Here is a 13,255-nt window from a genome sequence, read left to right on the forward strand (position 1 = left end):
AAATCAATGTGATGTAGAAGTTTTAGATTCAAATCCATGCGAAACAAATGATTTAGCTTCAGATACTAGCGACATAGGTGATATAGCTTCAAATGCAGATGAAACAAACGAGTTAGCTTCAAATCCATGCGAAACACATGATTTAGCTCCAAATCAATGCGAAGTAGAAGGGTTAGCTTCAAATCCAAGCGAATCAAATGGTTTAGCTTCAAATATTTGTGGTATACATGATTTGGCTTGAACTGCGTGCGAAACAAATGAGTTAGCTCTAAATCCATACGAAACACATGATTTAGCTTCAAATCAAAGCGAAGTAGAAGGCTTAGCTTCAAATCCAGACGAAACACATGATTTAGCTTCAAATGAATGCGATGCAGAAGGTTTAGCTTCAAATCCAATCGAAACACATGATTTAGCTTGAAATCAATGCAATGTAGAAGGCTTAGCTTCAAATCCATGCGAAACAAATGATTTAGATTCAGATACTTGAGATATAAGTTATATAGCTTCAAATGCAGGCGAAAGTAACGAGTTAGCTTCAAATCCATGCGAAACACATGATTTAGCTGCAAATCCATGCTAAGTAGATGATTTAGATTCAAATCCGTGCGAAATAAATGATTTAGCATCAGATACTTGCGATATAACTGATATAGCTTCAAATGCAGGGGAAACAGGCGAGTTAGCATCAAATCCATGCAAAACACATGATTTAGCGTCAAATCAATGCGATGCAGCGGGTTTAGCTTCAAATCCATGCGATACAAAAGATTGAGATTCAAACGCTTGGGATATAAGTGATATAGCTTCAAATGCTGACGAATCAAACGAGTTAGCTGCAAAATCCATGCGATACATATCAATTAACTTCAAATCGATACGAAGTAGAAGACTTAGCTTCAAATCCATGCGAAACAAATGATTTAGATTCCGATGCTAGCGATATAGGTGATATAGCTTCAAATGCGGACGAATCAAACGAGTTAGCTTCAAAATCCATGCGATACATATCATTTAACTTCAAATCGATACGAAGTAGAAGGCTTAGCTTTAAATCCATGTGAAACAAATGATTTAGATTCAGATACTTGAGATATAAGTTATATAGCTACTAATGCATGCGAAACTAACGAGTTAGCTTCAGAAACCATGCGATACACATGATTTAGCTTCAAATCAATGCGAGGTAGAAGGCTTATCTTGAAATCCATGAGAAACAAATGATTTAGGTTCAGATACTTGCGATATAAGTGATACAGCTTCAAATGCAGACGAAAGAAACGAGTTAGATTCAAATCCATGCAAAACACATGATTTAGCTGAAAATCAATGCGATGCAGAAGGTTTAGCTTCAAATCCAAGCGGAACACGTGATTTAGCTTCAAATCAATGAGATGTAGAATGTTTAGCTTCAAATCCATGCGACACAAATGATTTGGCTTCAAATACTTGCGATATAAATGATATAGCTTCAAATGCAGCCGAAACAAACGAGTTAGCTTCAAATCCATGCAAAACACATGATTTAGCCGCAAATCAATGCGATGTAGAAGTTTTAGCTTCAAATCCATGAGAAACAAATGAGTTAGCATCAAACAATTGGGATATAAGTGATATAGCTTCAAATGCAGGGGAAACAAACGAGCTACATCCAACTCTATGCGAAACACATGACTGAGCTTCAAACCAATGCGATGTAGAAGGTTTAGCTTGAAATCAATGCGATGTAGAAGGATTAGTTTCAAGTCCATGCGAAATAAATGATTTAGCTTCAAATCAATGCGATGTAGAAGATTTAGCTTCAAATCCATGCAAAACAACTGAATTAGCATCAGATACTTGCGATATAAGTGATATAGCTTCAAATGCAGGGGAAACAAACGAGTTAGCAACAAATCCATGCAAAACACATGATTTAGCTTCAAATCAATGCGATGCAGAAGGTTTAGCTTCAAATCCAAGCGGAACACGTGATTTAGCTTGAAATCATTGCGATGTAGAAGGCTTAGATTCAAATCCATGCGAAACAAATGATTTAGATTCAGATACTTGAGATATAAGTTATATAGCTTCAAATGCAGGCGAAACTAACGAGTTAGCTTCAATTCCATGCGAAACACATGATTTAGCTTCAAATTAATTCGATTTAGAAAGTTTAGCTTCAAATCCATGCGATACAAAAGATTGATCTTCAAACGCTTGGGATATAAGTGATATAGCATCAAATGCAAGCGAAACGAAAGAGTTAGCTTCAAATCCATGCGAAAGACATGATTTAGCTGCAAATCAATGTGATGTAAAAGGTTTAGCTTAAAATCCATGCGAAACAAATGATTTAGCTTCAAATCAATACGAAGTAGAAGGCTTAACTTCAAATCCATGCGAAACAAATGATTTAGGTTCAGATACTTGCGATATAAGTGATATTGCTTCAAAGGCAGACGAAACAAACGAGTTAGCTTCATATCCAAGCGAAACACATGATTTAGCTTTAATCAGAGCGATGTAGAATGATTAGCTTCAAATCCATGCGAAATAAATGGGTTAGCTACAAATACTTGTGATATACGTTATTTAGATTCAACTGCATGCGCAACAAACGAATTAGCTTCAAATCCATGTGAAACCCATGATTTAGCAGCAAATCAATGGGATGTAGAAGGTTTAGCTTCAAATCCATGCGAAACCAATGATATAGCTTCAAATACTTGCGATATAAGTGACATAGCATCAAATGCAGCCGAAACAAACGAGTGAGCTTCAAATCCAAGCGAATCACATGATTTAGCTTCAAATCAATGCGATGTAGAAGGTTTAGCTTCAAATCCATGCGAAACAAATGATTTATTTTCAAACAATTGGGATATAAGTGATATAGCTTCAAATGCTGACGAATCAAACGAGTTAGCTTCAAATCCATGCGAAACAAATGATTTAGCTTCAAACACTTAAGATATGAGTGACATAGCTTCAAATGCAGCCGAAACAAACGAGTGAGCTTCAAATCCAAGCGAATCACATGATTTAGCTGCAAATCAATGTGATGTAAAAGTTTTAGCTTAAAATCCATGCGAAACAAATGATTTAGCTTCAAATCAATACGAAGTAGAAGGGTTAGCTTAAAATCCATGCGAAGCAAATGATTTAGCTTCAGATACTAGCGATATAAGTGATATAGCTTCAGATGCAGACGAAACAAACGAGTTAGTTTCATATGCAAGCGAAACACATGATTTAGCTTCAAATCAATGCGAGGTGTAAGGCTTATCTTGAAATCCATGAGAAACAAATGATTTAGGTTCAGATACTTGCGATATACGTGATATAGCTTCAAATGCAGACGAAAGAAACAAGTTAGATTCAAATCCAAGCGATACACATGATTTAGCGTCAAATCAATGCGATGTAGAAGGTTTAGCTTCAAATCCAAGCAGAACACGTGATTTAGCTTCAAATCACTGCGATGTAGCGGGTTTAGCTTGAAATCCATGCGAGACAAATTATTGAGCTCCAAACACTTGCGATATAAGTGATATAGCTTCAAATGCAGGGGGAACAAACGAGTTAGCATCAAATCCATGCAAAACACATGATTTAGCTTCAAATCAATGCGATACAGAACGTTAAGCTTCAAATCCAAGCGAAACACATGATTTATCTTCAAATCTATACGAAGTAGATGGCTTAGCTTCAAATTCATGCGAGACAAATGATTTAGATTCAGATACTTGCGATATAAGTGATATAGCTTCAAATGTAGGGGAAACAAACGAGTTAGCATCAAATCCATGCAAAACACATGATTTAGCTACAAATCAATGTGATGTAAAAGGTTTAGCTTAAAATCCATGCGAAACAAATGATTTAGCTTCATATACTAGCGATATAAGTGATATAGCTTCAGATGCAGACGAAACAAACGAGTTAGTTTCATATGCAAGCGAAACACATGATTTAGCTTCAAATCAATGCGAGGTAGAAGGATTATCTTGAAATCCATGAGAAACAAATGATTTAGGTTCAGATACTAGCGATATAAGTGATATAGCTTCAAATGCAGGGGAAACAAACGAGTTAGCATTAAATCCATTCAAAACACATGATTTAGCTTGAAATCAATGCGATGCAGAAGGTTTAGCTTCAAATCGATGCGAAATAAATGGTTTAGTTTCAAACGCTTGGGATGTAAGTGATATAGCTTCAAATGCAGGGGCAACAAACGAGTTAGCTTCAAATCCATACAAAACACATGATTAAGCTTCTAATCTATGCGAAGTAGAAGGGTTAGCTTCAAATCCATGCGAAGCAAATGATTTAGCTTCAGATACTAGCGATATAAGTGATATAGCTTCATATGCAGACGAAACAAACGAGTTAGCTCCATATGCAAGCGAAACACATGATTTAGCTTTAATCAGTGCTAAGTAGAATGTTTAGATTCAAATCCATGCGAAATAAATGGTTTAGCTACAAATACTTGTGATATACGTTATTTATATTCAACTGCATGCGCAACAAACGAGTTAGCTTCAAATCCATGCGAAACACATGATTTAGCAGCAAATCAATGGGATGTAGAAGGTTTTGCTGCAAATCCATGCGAAACCAATGATTTAGCTTCAAATACTTGGGTTATAAGTGATATAGCTTCAAATGCAGACGAATCAAACGAGTTAGCTTCAAAATCCATGCGAAATACATGATTTAGCTTCAAATCAATGCGAGGTAGAAGGCTCATCTTGAAATCCATGAGAAACAAATGATTTAGGTTCAGATACATGCGATATAAGTGATACAGCTTCAAATGCAGACGAAAGAAACAAGTTAGATTCAAATCCAAGCGAAACACATGATTTAGCTTCAAATCAATGCGTTGCAGAAAGTTTAGCTTCAAATCCATGCGATACAAATGATTTAATATCAGATAGTTGCGATATAAGTGATATAGTTTCAACTGCATGCGAAACAAACGAGTTAGCTTCAAATCCATGCGAAACCCATGATTTAGCTTCAATTTATTGCGATTTAGAAGGTTTAGCTTCAAATCCATGCGATACAAAAGATTGAGCTTCAAACGCTTGGGATATAAGTGATATAGCTTCAAATGCAGACGAAACAAACGAGTTAGCTTCAAATCCATGCGAAGCACATGATTTAGCTGCAAATCAGTGCGATGTAGAATGTTTAGCTTCAAATCCATGCGAAATAAATGGTTTAGCTACAAATACTTGTGATATACGTTATTTAGATTCAACTGCATGCGCAACAAACGAATCAGCTTCAAATCCATGTGAAACCCATGATTTAGCAGCAAATCAATGGGATGTAGAAGGTTTAGCTGCAAATCCATGCGAAACCAATGATTTAGCTTCAAATACTTGGGTTATAAGTGATGTAGCTTCAAATGCAGACGAATCAAACGAGTTAGCTTCAAAATCATGCGAAACACATGATTTAGCTTCAAATCAATGCGAGGTAGAAGGCTTATCTTGAAATCCATGAGAAACAAATGATTTAGGTTCAGATACTTGCGATATAAGTGATATAGCTTCAAATGCAGACGAAACAGACGAGTTAGCTTCAAATCCATGCAAAACACATGATTAAGCTTCAAATCAATGCGAGGTAGAAGGCTTATCTTGAAATCCATGAGAAACAAATGATTTAGGTTCAGATACTTGCGATATAAGTGATATAGCTTCAAATGCAGACGAAACAGACGAGTTAGCATCAAATCCATGCAAAACATATGATTTATCTTCAAATCAATGCGATGCAGAAGGTTTAGCTTCAAATCCAAGCGAAACACATGATTTAGCTTGAAATCAATGCGATGTAGAAGGCTTAGCTTCAAATCCATGCGAAACAAATGATTTAGATTCAGATACTTGAGATATAAGTTATACAGCTTCAAATGCAGGCGAAACTAACGAGTTAGATTCAAATCCATGCGAAACACATGATTTAGCTTCAAATCAATGCGAGGTAGTAGGTATAGCTTCAAATCCAGGCGGCACACGTGATTTAGCTTCAAATCAATGAGATGTAGAATGTTTAGATTCAAATGCATGCGACACAAATGAATTGGCTTGAAATACTTGCGATATAAGTGACAATAGCTACAAATGCAGACGAAACAAACGAGTTAGCTTCAAATCCAAGCGAATCACATGATTTAGCTTCAAATCAATGCGATTTAGAAGGCTAGGTTTCAAATCCTTGCGAAACGTTATAGTATGGAATCATATACTTGTTTTATACATGATTTAGCTGCAACTGCATGCGAAACAAACGAATTAGGTTCAAATTCAACCGAAACACATAATTTAGCTTCAAATCAATGCGATGTAGAAGGCATAGCTTCAAATCCATGCGAAACACATGATTTAGCAGCAAATCAATGCGATGTAGAAGGTTTAGCTTCAATCCATGCGAAACAAATGATTTAGCTTCAGATACTTGAGATATAAGTTATATAGCTTCAAATGCAGGCTAAACTAACGAGTTAGCTTCAAATCCATGCGAAACACATGATTTAGCTTCAAATCAATGCGAGGTAGAAGGTATAGCTTCTAATCCAGGCGGAACACGTGATTTAGCTTCAAATCAATGAGATGTAGAATGTTTAGATTCAAATGCATGCGACACAAATGATTTGGCTTCAAATCAATGCGATTTAGAAGGCTAGGTTTCAAATCCATGCGAAACGTATAGTATGGAATCATATACTTGTTTTACACATGATTTAGATTCAACTGCATGCGAAACAAACGAATTAGGTTCAAATTCAACCGAAACACATAATTTAGCTTCAAATCAATGCGAAGTAGAAGGCATAGCTTCAAATCCATGCGAAACACATGATTTAGCAGCAAATCAATGCGATGTAGAAGGTTTAGCTTCAAATCCATGCGAAACAAATGATTTAGCTTCAGATACTAGGGATATAGGTGATATAGCTTCAAATGCAGACGAAACAAACGAGTTAGCTTCAAATCCAAGCGGAACACATGATTTAACTTCAAATCTATACGAAGTAGAAGGCTTAGCTTCAAATTCATGCGAGACAAATGATTTAGATTCAGATACTTGAGATATAAGTGATAGAGCTTCAAATGCAGGGGAAACAAACGAGTTAGCATCAAATCCATGCAAAACACATGATTTAGCTTCAAATCAATGCGATGCAGAAGGTTTAGCTTCAAATCCAAGCGAAACACATGATTTAGCTTGAAATCAATGCGATGTAGAAGGCTTAGCTTCAAATCCATGCGAAACAAATGATTTAGATTCAGATACTTGAGATATAAGCTATATAGCTTCAAATGCAGGCGAAACTAACGAGTTAGATTCAAATCCATGCGAAACACATGATTTAGCTGCAAATCCATGCTATGTAGATGATTTAGATTCAAATCCGTGCGAAATAAATGATTTAGCATCAGATACTTGCGATATAACTGATATAGCTTCAAATGCAGGGGAAACAGGCGAGTTAGCATCAAATCCATGCAAAACACATGATTTAACGTCAAATCAATGCGATGCAGAGGGTATAGCTTCAAATCCAAGCGAAACATATGATTTAGCTTCAAATCAATGCGATGTAGAAGTTTTAGCTTCAAATCCAAGCGGAACACGTAATTTAGCTTCAAATCAATGCGATGTAGATGGTTTAGCTTGAAATCCATCCGAGACAAATTATTGAGCTTCAAACACTTGCGATATAAGTGATATAGCTTCCAATGCAGACGAAACAAAGCAGCTGGCTTAAATACATGCGAAACAAATGATTTAGATTCAGATACTTGAGATATAAGTTATACAGCTTCAAATGCAGACGAAACAAACGAGTTAGCTTCAAATCCATGCGAAACACATGATTTAGCTGCAAATCAGTGCGATGTAGAATGTTTAGCTTCAAATCCATGCGAAATAAATGGTTTAGCTACAAATACTTTTGATATACGTTATTTAGATTAAATTGCATGCGCAACAAACGAATCAGCTTCAAATCCAAGCAAAACACATGATTTAGTCGCAAAACAATGCGATGTAGAAGTTTTAGCTTCAAATCCATGCGAAACAAATGATTCAGCTTCAAACAATTGGGATATAAGTGATCTAGCTTCAAATGCAGACCAAACAATCGAGTTAGCTTCAAATCCATGCGAAACACATGATTTAGCTGCAAATCAATGCGATGTAGAAGGTTTAGCTTCAAACCCATGCGAAACAAATGATTTAGCTTCAGATACTTGCGATATAAGTGATACAGCTTCAAATGTAGACGAAATAAACGAATTAACTTACAATCCAATCGAAACACCTGATTTAGCTTCAAATCAATGCGATGTTGAAGGTTTATCTTCAAATCCATGCGAAACAAATGATTTAGTTTCAAACGCTTGGGATATAAGTGATATATCTTCAAATGCAGGGGCAACGAACAAGTTAGCTTCAAATCCATGCAAAACACATGATTAAGCTTCTAATCGATGCGAAGTAGAAGGATTAGCTTCAAATCCATGCGAAGCAAATGATTGAGCTTCAAACACTTGGGATATAGGTGATATAGCTTCAAATGCAGACGAATCAAACGAGTTAGCTTCAAATCCATGCGATACATTTCATTTAGCTTCAAATCGATACGAAGTAGAAGGCTTAGCTTCAAATCCATGCGAAACAAATGGTTTAGCTTCAACACATGAGATGTAAGTGATACTTGTTCAAATGCAGACGAAACAAACGAGTTAGCTTCAAATCCAAGCAAGTCACATGATTTAGCTTCAAATCAATGCGTAGTAGAAGGTTTAGCTTCAAATCCATGCGAAACAAATGATTTAGCTTCAAACAATTGGGATATAAGTGATATAGCTTCAAATGCAGACGAACCAAACGAGTTAGCTTCAAAATCCATGCAATACATATCATTTAACTTCAAATCTATACGAAGTAGAAGGCTTAGCTACCAATTCATGCGAAGCAAATGATTTAGATTCAGATACTTGCGATATAAGTGATATAGCTTCAAATGCAGGAGAAACAAACGAGTTAGCATCAAATCCAAGCAAAACACATGATTTAGCCGCAAATCAATGCGATGTAGAAGTTTTAGCTTCAAATCCATGCGAAACAAATGGATTAGCTTCAAATACTTGTTTTATACATGACATTGCTTCAACTGCATGCAAAACAAATGAGCTAGATTCAAATCCATGCGAAGTACATGATTTAGCTTCAAATCAATGCGAAGTAGGAGGCTGATTTTCGAATCCATGCGAAACAAATGGTTTAGGTTCAAATACTTGTGATTATCAAGATTTAGCTTCAACTGCATGCGAACCAAACGAGTTTGCTTCAAACCCAAGCGAAACATATTATTTAGCTTCAAATCAATGCGATGTATAAGGCTTTTTTTCGAATCCATGCGAAGCAAATGGATTAGCTTCAAATACTTGTGGTATACATGATCTAGTTTCAAATGCAGACGAAACAAACGAGTTTGCCTCAAATCCATCCGAAACACATGATTTAGCTACAAATCAATGCGAAGTAGAAAGCTGATTTTCGAATCCATGCGAAACAAATGGTTTAGCTTCAAATACTTGCAATACACATGATTTAGCTTGAACTGCATGCGAAAACAAACGAGTTAGCAGCAAATCCATGCGATACATATGATTTAGCTTCAAATCAGTGCGAAGTAGAAGGCTTAGCTTTGAATCCATGCGAAACAAATGGTTTAGCTTCAAATACTTGTGATATACACGATTTAACTTCAACAGCATGCGAAACAAACGAGTTAGCTTCAAACCCACGCGAAACACATTATTTAGCTTCAAATCAATGCGATGTGCAAGGCTTAGTTTCAAATCCATGCGAAACAAATGGATTAGCTTCAAATACTTGTTTTATACATGACTTTGCTTCAACTGCATGCAAAACAATTGAGCTAGATTCAAATCCATGCGAAATACATGATTTAGCTGCAAATCAATGGGAAGTAGGAGGCTTATTTTCGAATCCAGACGAATCAGAAAGGTTTAGCTTCAAATGCTTGTGATATACATGATTTAGCTCCAACTGCATGCAAAAAGAAACGAGTTAGCTTCAAACCCATGCGAAACACTTTATTTTGCTTCAAATCAATGCGAAGTAGAAGGCTGATTTTTGAATCCATGCGAAACAAATGGTTTAGCTTCAAATACTTGTAATATACATGATTTAGCACCAACTGCATGCGAAACGACCGAGTTAGCATCAAATCCATGCGAAAAACATGATTTAGCTCCAAATCAATGCGAAGTTGAAGGCATAGCTTCAAATCAATGCTAAACAAGTGGATTAGCTTCAACTACTTGTAATATACATGATTAAGCTTCAACTGCATGCGAAACAAACGAGTTAGATTCAAATACAAGCGATACACATGATTTAGCTTCAAATCAATGCGAAGTAGAAGGCTTAGCTTCAAATCCAAGCGAAACAAATGATTTAGGTTCAGATACATGCGATATAAGTGATATAGCTTCAAATGCAGATGAAACAAACGAGATAGATTCAAATCCAAGCGAAACACATGATTTAGCGTCAAATCAATGCGATGTAGAAGGTTTAGCTTCAAATTCATGCGAAACAAGTGATTTAGCTTCAGATACTTGCGATATAAGTGATATAGCTTCCAATGCAGACGAAACAAACGAGTTAGCTTCAAATACAAGCGAAACATATGATTTAGCTTCAAATCAATGCGATGTAGAAGGTTTAGCTTCAAATCCAAGCGAAAAACATGATTTAGCTGCAAATCAATGCGATGTAGAAGGTGTAGCTTCCAATCCATGCGAAACAAATGATTTAGCTTGAGATACTTGTGATATAAGTGATATAGCTTCAAATGCTGGCGAAACGAACGCGTTAGCTTCGTATCCATGCGAAACACATGATTTTGTTCCAGATACTTGCGATATAAGTGATACAGCTTCAAATGCAAACGATACACACGAGTAAGCTACAAAACCATGCGAAACACATGATTTAGATACAAATCAATACGATGTAGAAGGTTTAGCTTCAAATCCAAGCGAAGCACATGATTTAGCTTCAAATGAATGCGAAGTAGAAGGCTTATCTTCGAATCCATGCGAAACAAATGGATTAGCTTCAAATACTTGTGATATACATGATTTAGCTGCAACTGCATGCGAAACAAACAAGTTAGCTTCAAATCCATGCGAAACACATGATTTAGCTACAAATCAATTCGAACTAGAAGGCTGATTTTCGAATCCATGCGAAACAAATGGTTTACCTTCAAATACTTGCAATATACATGATTTAGCATCAACTGCATTCGAAACAACCGAGTTAGCATCAAATCCATGCGAAACACATGATTTAGCTTCAAATCAATGCGAAGTAGAAGGTTCAGTTCAAATCCATGCGAAACGGATAGCTTAGCTTCTAATAATTGTTTTATACATGATTTAGATTCAACTGCATGCGAAACAAACGAGTTAGATTCAAATCCATGCGAAATACATGATTTAGCTGCAAATCAATGGGAAGTAGAAGGCTTATTTTCGAATCCAGACGAATCAGAAAGGATTAGCTTCAAATGCTTGTGATATACATGATTTAGCTCCAACTGCATGCAAAAAGAAATGAGTTAGCTTCAAACCCATGCGAAACACATTATTTTGCTTCAAATCAATGCGAAGTAGAAGGCTGATTTTCGAATCCATGCGAAACCAATCATTTAGCTTCAAATATTTGCGATATAAGTGACATAGCATCAAATGCAGGCGAAACAAACGAGTTAGCTTCAAAATCCAAGCGATACATATCATTTAACTTCAAATCGATACGAAGTAGAAGTCTTAGCTTCAAATCCATGCGAAACAAATGATTTAGAATCAGATACTTGCGATATAAGTGATATAGCTTCAAATGCAGGCGAAATTAACGAGTTAGCTTCAAATCCATGCGAAACACATGATTTAGCTGCAAATCCATGCGATGTAGAAGATTTAGCTTCAAATCCATGCAAAACAACTGAATTAGCATCAGATACTTGCTATATAAGTGATATAGCTTCAACTGCAGGCGAAACAAACTAGTTAGCTTCAAATCCATGCAAAACACATGATTAAGCTTCAAATGGATGCGAAGTAGATGGCTTAGTTTCAAAGCTTTGCGATGTAGAATGTATAGCTTTAAATCAATGCAATGTAGAAGGTTTTGCTTCAAATCAATACGATGTAGAAGGTTTAGCTTCAAATCCATGCGACATAAATGATTTAGCATCATATACATGCGATATAAGTGATATAGCTTCAAATGCAGGACAAACAAACGGGTTAGCTTCGTATCCAAGCGAAACACGTGATTTAGCTTCAAATCAATGCGATGTATAAGGTTTAGCTTCAAATCCATGCGAAACACATGATTTAGCCGCAAATCAATGCGATGTAGAAGTTTTAGCTTCAAATCCATGCCAAACGAATGATTCAGCTTCAAACAATTGGGATATAAGTGATATAGCTTCAAATGCAGACGAATCAAACGAGTTAGCTGACAAATCCAAGCGATACATATCATTTAACTTCAAATCGATACGAAGTAGAAGTCTTAGCTTCAAATCCATGCGAAACAAATGATTTAGAATCAAATACTTGCGATATAAGTGATATAGCTTCAAATGCAGGCGAAATTAACGAGTTAGCTTCAAATCCATGCGAAACACATGATTTAGCTGCAAATCCATGCGATGTAGAAGATTTAGCTTCAAATCCATGCAAAACAACTGAATTAGCATCAGATACTTGCTATATAAGTGATATAGCTTCAACTGCATGCGAAACAAACGAGTTAGCTTCAAATCCATGCGAAACACATGATTAAGCTTCAAATAAATACGATGTAGAAGGTTTAGCTTCAAATCCAAGCGAAACAAATGGTTTAGCTACAAATACTTGTGATATAAGTTATTTATATTCAACTGCACGCGCAACAAACGAATTAGCTTCAAATCCATGCGAAACACATGATTTAGCAGCAAATCAATGCTATATAGAAGGTTTAGCTTCAAATCCATGCGAAACAAATGATTAATTTCAGATACTTGCGATATAAGTGACATAGCTTCAAATGCAGGAGAAACAAACGAGTTAGCTTCAAGTCCATGCGAAACACATGATTTAGCTGCAAACCAATGCGATGTAGAAGGTTTAGCTTCAAGTCCATGCGAAAAAAA

The sequence above is a fragment of the Megalopta genalis genome, unplaced genomic scaffold (genome assembly GCF_051020955.1).
Source record: "Megalopta genalis isolate 19385.01 unplaced genomic scaffold, iyMegGena1_principal scaffold0469, whole genome shotgun sequence".
NCBI classification, from domain to species: domain Eukaryota; kingdom Metazoa; phylum Arthropoda; class Insecta; order Hymenoptera; family Halictidae; genus Megalopta; species Megalopta genalis.